General features: G+C 43.7%; 2 long non-coding RNA genes across 2 annotated transcripts in view; one reads left to right on the top strand and one right to left on the bottom strand.

Annotated features, from left to right (window-relative positions):
- Positions 1–8,379, bottom strand: part of LOC143688426 (uncharacterized) — a 29,555-nt gene extending 21,176 nt beyond the window's left edge. Inside the window, exon 1 of the long non-coding RNA XR_013177991.1 lies at positions 8,273–8,379. This is a non-coding gene — a long non-coding RNA (uncharacterized LOC143688426). The remainder of the gene's footprint in view (positions 1–8,272) is intronic.
- Positions 8,380–8,451: 72 nt separating this feature from the next.
- Positions 8,452–13,904, top strand: LOC143688424 (uncharacterized). The gene is made up of 3 exons (XR_013177990.1): positions 8,452–9,099; positions 10,386–10,470; positions 13,562–13,904. It is a non-coding gene; the product is annotated as an uncharacterized LOC143688424 (long non-coding RNA).
- Positions 13,905–14,315: the final 411 nt, after the last annotated feature.

The raw sequence follows: 14,315 nt of genomic DNA, 5'->3' as shown, positions 1-14,315 counted from the left end.
AAGAAAAGGTGGGGGAGGGCAGATTATTCCTTGTAGGAAACATCCGAGCATCCAGGCCAGGAGATGCGCTGTGTCTTCAGGGCCACCTCCCCCACCTCTCAGCTCTGCTCTCCTTCCAGTGGTCCCTTCCTGCTTCTGCTCTGTCTGCCCAGATGGTTGCCATGCACTGTGGATTTACAGCTTAGAGCCCCAAAAGAAGGACCTGCTCTGTCCCAACAGTTCCCCTGAAAGTGTGGAATGGAGGCCCCAGCTCGGCTCATCCTGGAAACCAGTGGCAGGCAAAGTCGTTTTTAACTTGCATTTTTTTTTCTTAGATGCAATTGCCCTCTCTTTTTTAAAAGCCAGACTGGAAAAGAACTCTGTACGCAACTCCAGGAGGCAAAAGGGCTTGCAACAAGCCCTTAGTAAGGAAATGTAGGAAGGAGAGAAAGGAAGGCACTGGAGGCCATGTCTGTCCTCGCCAGGGCCTCTGCTTCTGTTTCCGGCAGTGCTGCTCAGGAGGCCGGATCACAGGGGTGGGGTGTTGCTCCCACGGCTGCTGGACAGGCAAAGCGGGACCAAGGCAGTCTCTCACCCATGGCCCTGCAGCCCGTCCTGCAGCTCATCAGAGTCACAGGACCTGACGCTGCCCTGGTCTCCATAGGTCCCAGGCCTGTGCCCTGGTGCAATCCCTCCTAGAGTCCACAGACAGAGCCTCAAGGCTATCTCCCAGCCTCTCTGCCCAAATCTCAGCTGCTCTTGTCTCTTGAGTGACCTGTAACTGGAGGCCAAATCATCAAAGATGTGGATGGGGGAAAACATGTCTGTAACCCAGACCATGCATGGGTGGGGAGGGCCTGGCACAGGAAGTGTGTATGGGCTGCAGAGTGGGCCTGTGGGACTTGCTGCTGCTCCCGCAGGTGAGGGATGCTGAGCTGGCTACTCGCAGCACGATGGACACACGGGACAGAGGCGGCGTGACGAGTGCACGTGTTAGATAGCGCAGTGGACTCAATGTGATGGACACCGTGTACTGGGCACAGCCCCTCTTCCATCTGAGCAGCAGAGTCACTGGCTGGGACATCAGGTGCCATGAGGAGGAACGCACACACACACTCACACACAACACAACACTCTGCCAGCCTCAAGTCCCACGTGGGCATGGTGTCAAGTGGCTTGGAAAATGGTTCAGAGATGCCCGGCCCTCCTGGGCAAGGATCCCTCTCTGAGGCCCTGTCTGAGAAGCCAGGATTGGGGTGGAGGAGACGGGTCCCCAGCGCAGTCCATTCTGCCATTTGTCAAGGCCTGAGGCACTTGGGCCACCTCCTATCACACTCTTTGTTCTACCCTAGACAGCGTTCGTCACCACTTCCTGTTGCATTACTGCCAACCTGCATCTGAACCCTCCACCACCACTGCTTCCCTCTGATGCGCTTCCCCATCGGGCTTGCTCTCTCAGCCTCTCCCCCATTGAGGTTTTGTGCCTGTGGCCCTCAGCCAAGCAGCACATTTACCTTCTCAAGCATGTACCAGAAGACGTGCTCCAGGAGCCACATTTCCACAGCCCCTTCACCCAGCATGTCCTGGACAAGGACTGAGGCGAGCTCCTGGCTGAGTGCCCAGACCAAGGGAGAGAAATGGGGTTCACCCCACCCTCAAGGCCATGACATCTTGCAACCCACGTTTTCACCCATTTGAGTACGAAGAGGTGTGTCTCTTAAACATGGATTGTTTGGGACCCGGAATGAAAAGTTGTGGCAGACTGATCAGGACAGGTCAGGCCTGTAGACACCTTCCCCCTGGGCCCACCAAGATATAGATTCTCACCTGTAATAGGAGGCTAAAACACAGGGGATTCCCAAGGATATGTAAACATCTTCCCTCCACCAGCCTGTTCTGTCCCTTGATGGGTCCCCCGTAAAATCTCCTAGGGGTTCCTTCCTATCTAGGACAGGTTGTGGTGCTGATGGGATTGGCAGGGTATGACGTGAGGGGTGGTGGTAGGTGTATTTGAACTTCATGCTGAGATCCCCAGGGGTCCTAGGAGGATGGAAGGAGAGGGCAGGTTGGAGGTCAGGGTCCAAGTGTGAGCACTGGCAGTCTCAGAGGCAGTTCTGACACCTCACGCCACCTCTGTGGCTTTGGCCTTACAGAAATGGTTTTCACAAATGGAAAGTTACTTCCTTAAGCCAACAGTTTCCAAGGTCCAGAAAAAATGTCCATTATTTTCTTGTTGTATTTCTTCTCTTCCTGCATGTGTAGTGTGGGTATGTGCTACCAGTGTAAACACTTTCCCAACACTACGACCTCGGTAGTGCTGGAGGTGACAGTGACCATACTGGGACTTCCTTCACCACTGGCTCACACAGGGGCCCCAGGGGCAGCACAAGAACTCAGTGTCTGTGCTTACTTGGCTGGCTTTGGGCCTCAAGGACCAGGAAGACAGACAACTCTGAAAGGCTGCTCTGAGGAACGGGGCCTCCTAATAGAAACTGTCAAAGGGGAGGGAAAAGAAATGGATTTAGTAGAAAGACATTCCAGAGAAAGAAAGCAGGGATTATATTGAGATTTGATGATTCTGCAATAAGAAACAGAAGCTCTGATAGAAAAACATGCAAAATAGCATACAGAATGGCACTCACAGAATGAGGGAGGGTAGAGAGGAACTAGGACTTTCACAGTTTGCATTACGTACTTCTGTACCGTTTCCCTTTTCACAACATGATGACGTGCTATTTTTGAGAAGAAACTAACCTACAAAAGAAGAACCATGCTGGGAGCTCCTGGAAGCCACAGTGTGCACAAGGCAGCCTTGTGGTCTCTACAGGTCGTGACCCCACGAGGGCCACCATCTTCAGACCTCATCTTCTTAACCCCCAATGACACCGTGGTCTCTCCATGGAACTTCAGCTACCCTCAACCTCCCTGTTGTTGGAGAAACACTTCATTTGTCCTCAGATTGAATGGGGTGCCCCCAATTCTAGGAGCCCAGGACTGGAAGACTCAGCTCTACCATCCCCATTGTGTAGACATGCCATGGTCTTTGGACCACCTTGACCTGTACAGGTGGAATTTTGCTAAACCACAGAATTGCAGTTTGACAGGGGAGAAGAAAGAAAGAAAACAATTCTAGAACAGAAGTATTGAGTCTGTAATGCTGTTCCAGGGGAAGCAGTGTGAATCCAAACACTCGAGGGCTTTGGAATTTCACTGCTGCTGTCTGTTCCTGTTGAAAGGCAAATTGCTGAACCATGGAGGGACTTCATACCTGTTCTTTGAGGAGGAGAGAGATGACAGGAGGTTGGTCATGGGCAGTCAGCGTCCTGGAGGCTCTGCCCAGCACACCCTTTGTATGTTTCTGGGCAGCAGCACTCTGTCCAGCTGTGCCTGGGTCAGCACAGAGATGGAAAAGGGCCACATATCTGAGTTCCCGAGTCTCAAAAGCAGGGAGGTGGATGTCTCTGGAGTCATGCCCTAAGTTGCTGGCCACCTGGTAAGAGAGATCCTGAAACACAGCTAGAAAGTCCAGGTATGAGGTGCAGCTCTCCCAGGAGAAAGTAATGAGGCAGAAATGGGAGACTAGGCACTCAAACTGTGGGTGTGCCTACAAAGATGAGAAAACAAAAAAGCACAGATACTAATGTTTATGGAGCCCTTTTCTACAGTCAAGTACTGTGTAATTGTTGTGTGGCCTTGTTCATCTCATATGGTCCGGAAGCCCAGGTTAGATGACCAGCCAAAGGAGCTACTGAAGATCAGATTATTAGGCAGGATTCAAGGCAAGAAACAGGTGCTATGAATCAAAAGCAACATAAGGAGAAGAAAAGACAACCCAAATGACCAAATCAGGAAAAAAAGAGGATCCGTCACTACCAAACCTACAAAGTTAAAAAGATTAAACAGGAATATTAACAATTTATGCCAATAAATTGACAATTTAGACGAAATGGCCACATTCCTAGAAAGACAAAAATTATCAAAGCAGCCTCAAGAAGAAACAGAATTTGAATAGACCTATAACAAGTAAAGTCATTAAACAATAATTTAAATTATCACACAAAGAAAAGCCCAGGCCCAGATGGTTACACTGGTGAATTCTAGAAAATATAGAAAGAAGAAATAATACCAATTCTTCACCAACTGTTCAAGAAAATACAGGATGAAAGAAATGTTTCCCAATTCATCTGATGAAGTCAGAATTACCCCAATATCATAGCCAAACAAAACTATCACAAGAAATGAAAACTATAGACCCACATCTCTCATGAATATAGATACTAAAATCCTTAACAAAACATTAGTTTTGGGGATTGAATCATGTTCTTAATCCAATCTGCATTCTTGTGAGTGTGCATGCATTTGTAAGTAAATCCTTTTAAAGATTTTGTGATTGTTAAGGTATGGCCAAATTCAATGAGGGTGGGTCTTAATCAATGAGGGAGGTTTTATAATGAGAGGAAATTCGGACACAGAGAAGCCAGAAGTGACAGAAAGCCACAGGAAGAAGCCAAAACCCAGAAGTCAGTGGAAATCTGAAAAACAGGCAGAAGGGGTAAGAGATGCCATGTGATGGAGGCGTGCCAGGACATTACACACTTTGGAGAAAGCAAACCCTTCCAGTACCTTGCTGTTGAATGTCTAACCTCTGAAGCCATGAAACAAATTCATCTTGCTTAAGCCCACTCATTGTGGGCTATTTGAAATAGTAGCCCTGGCAAACTAAGACAATTAGAAAATGAAATACAGCAACATTTAAAAAGAATTATACACCATGACTAAGTGGGGTTTACATCAGGAATGCAAGGTTGGTATAACATCAAATTTATTTAACAGAATACACAATGTTAATAAGATAAAGGACATAAACCAAATGATAACCTCAATAGTCTCAGAAAAAACATCTGACAAAATCAAGCATTCATCAATGATATTTAAACAACTATCTCTTCAGTAACTAAGAAAGGGTAGGGAACTTCCTCAACTTGATAAACAGCATCCATTTAAAACCTGTAGTTAACTTCATACTTGATGAAAAACTAATAAAATGCTTTCCCTCATGTCCATTCTTACCCCTCTAGCCAACATTGTACTGGAGATTCCAGCTAATGCCACAGGACAAAATAAAGAATGTAATAGAACCCATATCAGAGAGGAAGAAGTACAGCTGTCATTATTTGTAGATGACGTGATCTTTCATGTACAAATCTTAAGAATCCACAAAAAAATACTACCTAAACTAATAAACAAGTTCAGCAAGATTGGCAGACACAAGATCAATATTTAAAAATAACTTATCTTTCTATAAACCAACAATTATAGTTCAATATGCTTGAAACAATAAAAATATGAAAACAATTCCATTCACAACAGCATTAAAAAGAAAAAATAGGAATAAATTAACAAAAGAAGTAAAAAACATGTACCCTAAAAACTACAAAACATTGTTGAAAGAAATCAAAGAATATCTAAATAATTGGAAAGATATTCCATGTTCTTGGATTGGAAGACCTAGTATTTTTAAAATGGCAAGTCTCCCCAAGTTGATCTATAAATTCAACATGATACCTATCAAAATATCAGCACTTTTTTTCTTTTTGAAGAAAATAACAAGTTAATCAAAATATTTATATGAAACTACAAAGGACTCAGAATAACAAAACAATTTTTTATAAAGAAGAACAAAGTCATAGGTTTTATATTTTTTCATTTCAAAACTTAATACAAAGCCACAGTAATCAAAACAGTTTGGTAATAGCTTTGGATGAGGTATATCAATCAGTCCAGGAGAACTGAGAGTCTAGAAATAACACCACACCTATGGCCAGTTGATTTTTCATAAGGATGCCAAGTCTATTCAAAATGGAGGAAAAATAGTCTCTTCAACAAATAGTGCTGGAGAACTGGAAATCCACATTCAAAAGAATGAAGTTAGACCTCTACCTCTTTTCAAAAACAAACATAACTCAAAATGAATCAATGGTTTAAAATATAAGAGTTAAAACCACAAAAATCGTATAATAGAAAATAGGGATAAATCTTGAAGACTTTGTATTTGGCAATGGAGTCTTAGATATTATCATACCAAAAGGAGGAGCAACAAAAGAAAAATAAATAAATTGGGCTTCATCAAAATTAAAAACTCTTGTGCATCAAAGGGCATTATCAAGAAAGTGAAAAGACAACCTACAGAAAATAGTTACAAATCATATATCTGATAATGGTTTAACATCCAGAACATACAGGACTCTTATAATTCAATAAAAACAACCTAATTAAAAAATGGGCAAAGGACTTGAATAGGCCAATAAGTATATGAAAAGATGCTCAACATTAGTAATTACTAGGAAAATGCAAATCAAAATCATCATGAGATACTATTCCACATTGACAAGGATGGTTATTGTTAAAAAGAAAATGGAAAATTAAAAGTGTTAGAGAGGATGTAAAGAAATAGGAACACTCATGCATTGCTGGTGGTAATGTAAAATGGTACAACTCCTGTGGAAAAAAGTTTGGCGGTCCCCCAAAAAGTTAAACATAAAATTACCATATCTGGCAATTCCACTCCTGGGTATCTACCCAAAAGAATTGAAAGCAGGAACACAAACAGCTACATGTATGGTAATTTCATAGCGACATTATTCACAGTAATGTAAATGGCCAATGGTAGAAACTACCCAAGTGTCCATCAACAGATGACTAGATAAACTAAAATGTGATCTATCCAGGGCGGGCCACGGTGGCTCAGCAGGTAAGAATGTTTGCCTGCCATGCCTGAGGACCTGGGTTCAATTCCTGGTGCCTGCCCATGTAAAAAAAAAAAAAAAAAAAAGTGATCTATCCATATGATGAAATATAATTCAGCTATAAAGTGAAGTTCTAATACATGCACAACTTGAATGAACCTTAACAACATTATGGTAGGTGAAATAAACTAGGTAACAAAAGACAAATCTAATATGATTCCAGTTTTATGAGGAAACTAGAATAGGCAAATTCTTAGAGACAGCAAATAGAATAGTGGTTACCAGGGGCTGGAGGTAGAGGATGTTATTGCTTGATGGGTACAGAGCTTCTGTTTGGGATGATGAAAATGTTATGGAAATAGATAGTGGTGATGATTACACAACACTATAAATGCACTAAATATCACTAAACTGTTCACTTAAAATGATTAAAATGGTAAATTTTATATTATGCACATTTTACTATAATAAAGAACTTAAAATTTTTTTTTTCTTTTTAGTTACTACAAAAGCACAGTAATCCAAACAATGTTGAATTAGCTTCAAGGATAAACACATAGATCCATGGAACAGAATGAGCATCCAGAAATAAACTCTTCATGGTCAGCTGATTTTCAATAAAGGTGCCAAGGCAATTCAATGAAAGAAAGGATAGTCTTTCAACAAATGACACTGGGACAATTGGATCCCCACATGCTAAAAAGAGGCATGTAAACCCTGTCTTCACACTACACACAAAAAAGTAATTGAAAAGGGATCATGGAGCTACATATAATAGCTAAAGACTATAAAACTTGTAGAAAAATGCTCTGTTACCTTGGGTTAGGCAAAGAGTTCTTAGATACAACACCAAAAGCACAATCCATACAGGCATAAATTGCTAAACTAGAATTCAGCAAAATTAAAAATTGCACTTCAAAAAATACCATTAAGAAAAAAAGCACAGACTGGAATATGTAAATTATACATTTGACAGAAAATATTTATATAAACAATATATTTTTAAAAAACTTTTAAAACTATGTAATTAAACAATGATTAAATAGGGAAAAGATTGATTAGAAAGGATAAAGGAATGGTTCATAAGCACATGAAAAGTTGCTGAACCAAGTACATCAGCCATTACATTTATTGTGAATGATTTGAATTCCGCCATTACAAGCAGGCAACAGTGGTTCAGTGGCAGAGTTCTCACCTGGCATGCCAGAGACCCAGGTTCAATTCCCAGAGCCTGCCCATGCCAAAAAAATAAAAAAAGATTTAAAAAAATTAAATTGACATATTGGTTAAAAGGTTCAAGTCTTTGTGTGGGCTTATGTTTTCACTTCTCTTAAGTAGATACCTAGAAATGAAATGGCTAGGCTTTATGTATGTATTTATATAATTTATGTTAAATTTTTAAAAACACTGCCAAACTTTTCTAAAATGGCTGCTCCATTTTTCATTACTGCTAACAATGTATGACCATTCAAATTACTCTACATCTTCACCAACACTTAATTGTGGTCTTTTTGGTTCTAGCCGTCCTAGCAAGTGTGAACACATACCTCACCATGATTTCAATTTAAAATTCACTCGGACCAGCAGGCAAGCTGCATTCCCAGAATGCCATTGCCCCAGCAGCGCCAGGGTCCCAGAATGCCCTCGGGGCACAGTCCCACAATGCCCTCGGGCTAGGAGCGCCACGGTCCCAGAAGCCCTCGGGTCACCGTTCCACAATGCCCTAGGGCAGTCCCACAATGCCCTCAGGGCACAGTCCCACAATGCCCTCGGGCAGTCCCAGAATGCATTCGGGTCACAGTCCCACAGTGTCCTCGGGCTGGGAGCGCCACAGTCCCAGAATGCCCTCAAGTCACTTCTCCCACGCCCCTGACTGCCAGTGACGGCTTTTCAGGTGGTGGGAGCCCAGCAGGTCACACCGTTGGGCTTGGGCCGAAGTCCCTCGTCCGTCAGGGTGCAGCTGGGGGGCTCTTGGGGCCGAGTGCGGTCGCCGTTGGTCACCGAGTGCAGCAGTCACGAGCCGGCGTCAGTGTGACCCTGGAAAGCGCAGACGTCTTCTTTATTACTCTAAAGGAATGTCTGGGATCACGGGGTGTGAGAGGACGTCGTCTTCGCCTTGAGGACTGTAGCTCTCTCTTCCCTAAGTCGCTGGCGCATTCTGGATGCCGCTGTGATCCCGAGACAGAATTCCACTGGGAAGCCTGGAAGACACGCAGCGAAGAGGACGTTCACCGGGCCAGCGCCCTCACTGCGGAGTGACAAGGCTCGTGTGATAGCCTCGTCGCCCAGGTGCGGCCTCTGAGACGGAAACAGCCCGGACGCGATCCTCCGCACACAGTGCTCGTCTCAAACCAGTCGGAAAAGTTGGCAAAGGGTATGGACACTCAGGGTCTTATTTTACTTGCTAGCACAGCCCACTTCCCACTGTAAAACCGTGAACCCCATTCCTCCGCCTCGCCCCCAGGCCTTTCCCTGTACCCAAGTTTAGCTTAACCTCAAGATCAAGAGGAGTTAGTTGATAGGCGTGCACAGGTCCCCATGGGGTCCCAAAGAGGGAGCTGTGAGGTGCAAACTAAGGAGGGGGGACAGAGTTCTCAAACCCATCTTAGAGGAGGAGAGAGTGATTTTCAGAAAAAACTCCATATGATTCCACAGGGATGAGACATTAGGAATCTTCTGATATCCCAGATGACTTTCTCCCATTTGTCTGGATCTGACTCAGACATTCTTAGGGAGTAAATCATCCAACAAAGCATCATTCACCAGGAAAAGTGCATCCTTGTTCATGCTTAACTGCATTTACTCCAGATTTCCCTTTTAATTCCCTGACATTTCAGTCATGCACAACAACAGAACAGGAAGTAAGAGAAAGGGAGGGAGGCCAGGGAGGAGCTGTGAGTGGGCGGAAAGGCTGTCCCTGCCTGTGGTTTGAGGAGCCCTTGGGCGGGCCCTTCGCCTCCCCAGGGTAAGTTTCCGCTCTGTCATCGTTTGTAAGACTCTGCCATTCTCAAATGAAAGCCTTTTGGATCTTAAAGCTTGACGTTTGTTTTCTTTTGAAGGTATTATCGCTTATTTCTTGCAACTTGGTGTTTTAAATATGACTGACATATAACTCCCTAACAAGACAAAAATTAGTTATCTAAAAAAGAAAGTGTTATAGCTTAACAGATCTCAAGTTGTTATTGCATCTTACATTTTAAATATTTATGGTACATCTATACTCTTTTTTGTGAGGTTTTTGGTTTTTTATTTTTGCAGGGACAGGCACTGGGAATCGAGCCCGGGTCTCCGGCATGGCAGTCAAGAACTCTGCCTGCTGAGTCACCGTGGCCCACCCTGGACAGTATTCTTTTGATAGAGGAATTGCAGGATGTCTAAAGTAGACGTGGCTTTCTTAAATTGTGTTGGGTGTGCATTTCACAAACATTACCTGTATTGACAGTGATTAAAGAGCTGAGGGCCAGGTCCCCTCCCTCAGGTGGGGAAGCTCCCAGTGGGTGGGACATGGCTCTTTCCAAGGCCTGCTGTGGCAGCCCACAGAGAGCAGCTGTGCATCTCCCAGGTTGGTGGATGAGGCCAGGGTTTTTCTTGAGGGCTGTGGAACTGGACAGGGGAGAGGTCCTCCATAAACTTACATGCCTACCCTTCTCTGACCCTCAGGTCCCTCTGTGATGTCCTGCACATCCCACAGCCATGGACTGGAGACCACAAGCAGACTCCAGCCATCTGACACCTGGGCACACAGGTTTGCTCCGGGCTGCACCTCCAGAAACTGGGTGCTCACAGCCCGCACAAATCTGGCAGATGATGTGGGCTCACTTCAGCTTGTGTCTCGATCTGCAGTTTCAGTGCACCCAGTTGGGGTGGGAGGTGGAGGTGTTTGTTCCTCCATGACAGTTGACAGTCCTGGTCAGCATGTGTGTCATCTTAACGATGGCAGTGCCTGGTTGGGGAAGTGGGGGACAGGGTACTTACTGATTTTCTAGGCTCTCCTAATGGAAAACAAATAGCCCCAGGAAGGAAAAATACTGTAAGCTGTAAGTCACTAATATAGTCAAGAGATTGGCTGACCAGAAGTTGGGAGAAAAGGGGTGATGAAAAATCTTCTGGAGGTGCCAGAAGGAGAAAGAAGAGCTTCGGGGAGAAGGGCTGCTTTCCCCTGCTCCGTGGTTTTGCCTCTCATGGGCCCTGAAAGTAAGGTGTTCAGCTACAGGGGTGCGAGAGAGGACTCCGGGGTGCCCTGCAGAGGCTAGTCCAGAGTCAGGGCACGCAGCCATGCTAAGGAAGACACCCTTTTAACATGCAGCTACATAGAAACTAAACTCCCAGAAAGAATCAAGAAACCAGGTTATCAGTAGAACATAATGGAAAGTACAGTGTGACCACTAAAAAAAAATTGCACATTTGGTTCATTTCTCCATCTGTAAGGAAGGATGTTCATATTAAGGAGAATAACTAGCATGTCTTCCAGTGCTTTGGAGAAACCTCAGATGCAAGGCCTTTTAGCCAAATGTCTGCAATTTCATATTTTTTTGCTGCACTGTGTCCCTGGGAATTGAAGCATTCTTTAAGTTTTCTTTGGCTGAACTAACAAAGAAGGCATATGTGGATTTCTGCAGAAATTGATTGTATGAAAGAGATTGAGAAGATGGGAAAGGCTGGTGTCTTTCAGAGTGCCAAGTGATTTTAGAACATAAGTAATTTATTTGGACTGAGTTCCCTGGGTGTTTGTCACTAATCTATCTATGCTCCTGAATTATGAAACTTATATGTGGACTATGGAATAATTTCTCTTGATAATTAACAAATACAAAAAAAAATTTCACATTCATGTATCTTGTCCTAAGCCAAAATGAATACCTACAGTTCGAGAAATGTTTGTTTAAAAATGATGATGATCTTATCCCTCTCTCTCACTGGCCACTAGTATTTCAATCTACCTAAATTTTTACCCTTTATCCTTCCCTATTATTTAATTATTTATTAATATTTTTATTGAGACATCTTCACACACATACATTCCATACATGGGGTACAATCAGTGGCTCACAATATCACCACATGGTTGTGTATTTATCACCATGATCATTTTTTTGAACCTTTGCATCACTCTAGGATAAGAAGTATGGTATGTATAAGTTTTTTCTTTTTTCTTTTTATTTCTTTTTCTGGAATGATGCAAATGTTCTAAAAATGATCACGATGATGAATATACAACTATGTGATGATATTGTGATAAGCTGATTGTATACTGTGGATGGCCTATATGTGTGTGATGATTTATCAATAAAAATATTTTTTTTAATTCTAAAAAATAAAATAAAATAAAATGATGATGATCCTCAGTGAGCTCCCCATTCAGTCAGTCCACTGCAGTTCCTGAGCCCAAGGGACCAGGAGACAAAAGTCACAGTCCTGTCCTCAAAGAGTTTGGAGCATTTCATGATAGATATGAGATAAAGCAAAGGGACATCCAGAGGGGAAGGAGTTGACTCTGCCTGGTAGGTGAGGGAAAATGTGCATGCAGAGGTGGGCCACAGAAGGAGGCTATTCCCGGCAGGGAAGAAGCAAAGAACACCCTTTTATGCAAAACACTTGGAACTGAGCAAAGGGTAGAAGAAAAGGAAAAGGATATCTGATCTTGAACTTCACCCTCAAGTTAAAAACTATCTAGTGCAACTCACAGAAACCTTGTTCTCTCCAAAAATAAATACCAGGCCAAATGGGAGAATACAGGGCCTCTGTGAGCTCCAGATGACATAGCATCTTTTGAGATTTGAACATATAGATAAGTACCTCAGGCATTTCATCTTGTGGTTATTCTTCATTAACTATATTCAACAGAGGGAGAAGAAACACTGATAAATTAAAACAGAGGCAGGAAGGTAATAAGACTGCCTGGCTCCTCCCCTGTTGGCCACGAGACCCTGAAAAAGTTACTGGCCTCTGCAGCTCAAGGTTTAATGTAAAAGAGCAAACCACAGTATTAGTAAAAAATATATATAGGAAAGCCCTTTTATAACCTGGAATAGTAGATCTAAACAATTACACAAAGTCCGGTAGCCACAAAAGAAAAGACGAAAAAGTTTTGCATGACCAAAACAATAACAATGCAAGCAAAGTCAAAAGACGAATGGCATGGGGGAAAAAATATGTGTGATTCCCATCCAAGATGAGTTGATCTTAATATATGAAACACTCCTACAGATCGATTTGCAAATACACCAAAAAGAGAAATGCAAATAGATATTGAACGTATGCTCAAACTCAATCATTATGACAGAACTGAAAAATTAAAACCACACTGAGATATCATTTCTCATATATCTGATTAGCCAGCCAAGAGCTTGCTGATACACTGTGGGCAGGCCTGGGGGTATCTCATATGTTGCTGGTGGAAATATGAAATGGTGCAGGCCCCAAAAGAGGTTGTTGCCACAGTGTTTCACCAAATCACAAGTGCACACAGCTCTGGCTCAGCAATTCCACTTCTAAGAATTGATCATATGTATACATAGTGTGTGTTCCATGTTATTTACATCAAAGGCAGGGCTGGGCAAATAGGTGATGATGGGCACGGGTAGTGGGGTACTCAGCAGGGAGGAAAACGGTACGCTTTCTGTACCATAAGACCAAGTTCTCCAGGAAATAACTGTACATTTAAAAGCAATACGTAGCCCTTAGGGGAAGACTGTGCCCAGCGTTGTCTCCGGAGTCACTCTGCAGAGAAGCCCAGGGATGGTGCTTCTGGTTGGCGGGCCAGGTGGCAGGGTGGATGAGAAGGGTGCCTTCCCTCTGAGGTCTTCCCCCAAAGCCACTCTCCTTCATCCAACCAGGAGGAAGATAGCAGGCAGATCCCAAGTGCCAAGGTCGTCAGACAAGAAGAGTCTGAGGCACCCTGGCAGCCGAATGTCCTGTGGGACCCTGGCCAGAGAAAAACAAGGAGATCTGAGTGGATATGGGTTACAGTGAACAATAAAAAATGTGTCAATATTGGTTCATTAGCTGTAACAAATGTACCCTGCTAATGTCGATTAACAGAATGGGAAACTGGGTGTGTGTAAATGGCAATTCTCTACTAGGGTCACATCTTTCTGTGAATGTAAAACTGATCTGGAAAATGAAGTCCATTTTAAATAAAATTTCAAATACGTAGTGGAAGAAAATGTTCCAGTTATTTGCTACTGCAAGCCTCAGTGGCTTCAAACAGCAGCAGCTTTTATTTTGCTCACAACTCTGTAGTCTGGGCAGGACTGGGTGGGGATGGCATCAGCTGGACACCCGGATGGCTGGGGCGGTGGTGTGCTGGCCCTGCCCTTGTGGGTTGGTCCTGGCCGGTGGCTTCGCAGTCTGGGAGGCCCAGCTGGAAGCCGTGGGCAGTAGCAGCCCAGGGTCTGTCCCCACCAGCCTGCTCTCACCACCTCATTTGTGCGTTCCATGCTGGATCCAACGAAACCCACAAAATTGTATTATCTGGAAAAGTGCTGAGGACGATTCAGGAAATCCTCACATCAGATGTGGCCCCCAGATAATTCTGAGGTTAAATGGGGAGAGGAAGGCCACTGGGCATCAGGGACCCTCCTTCAACGT

Source organism: Tamandua tetradactyla, chromosome 6, assembly GCF_023851605.1.
Source record: "Tamandua tetradactyla isolate mTamTet1 chromosome 6, mTamTet1.pri, whole genome shotgun sequence".
Taxonomy (NCBI): Eukaryota; Metazoa; Chordata; class Mammalia; order Pilosa; family Myrmecophagidae; genus Tamandua; species Tamandua tetradactyla.
Note: the sequence above shows the minus strand (reverse complement) of the source record. Positions and strands in the feature narration are given on the sequence as shown.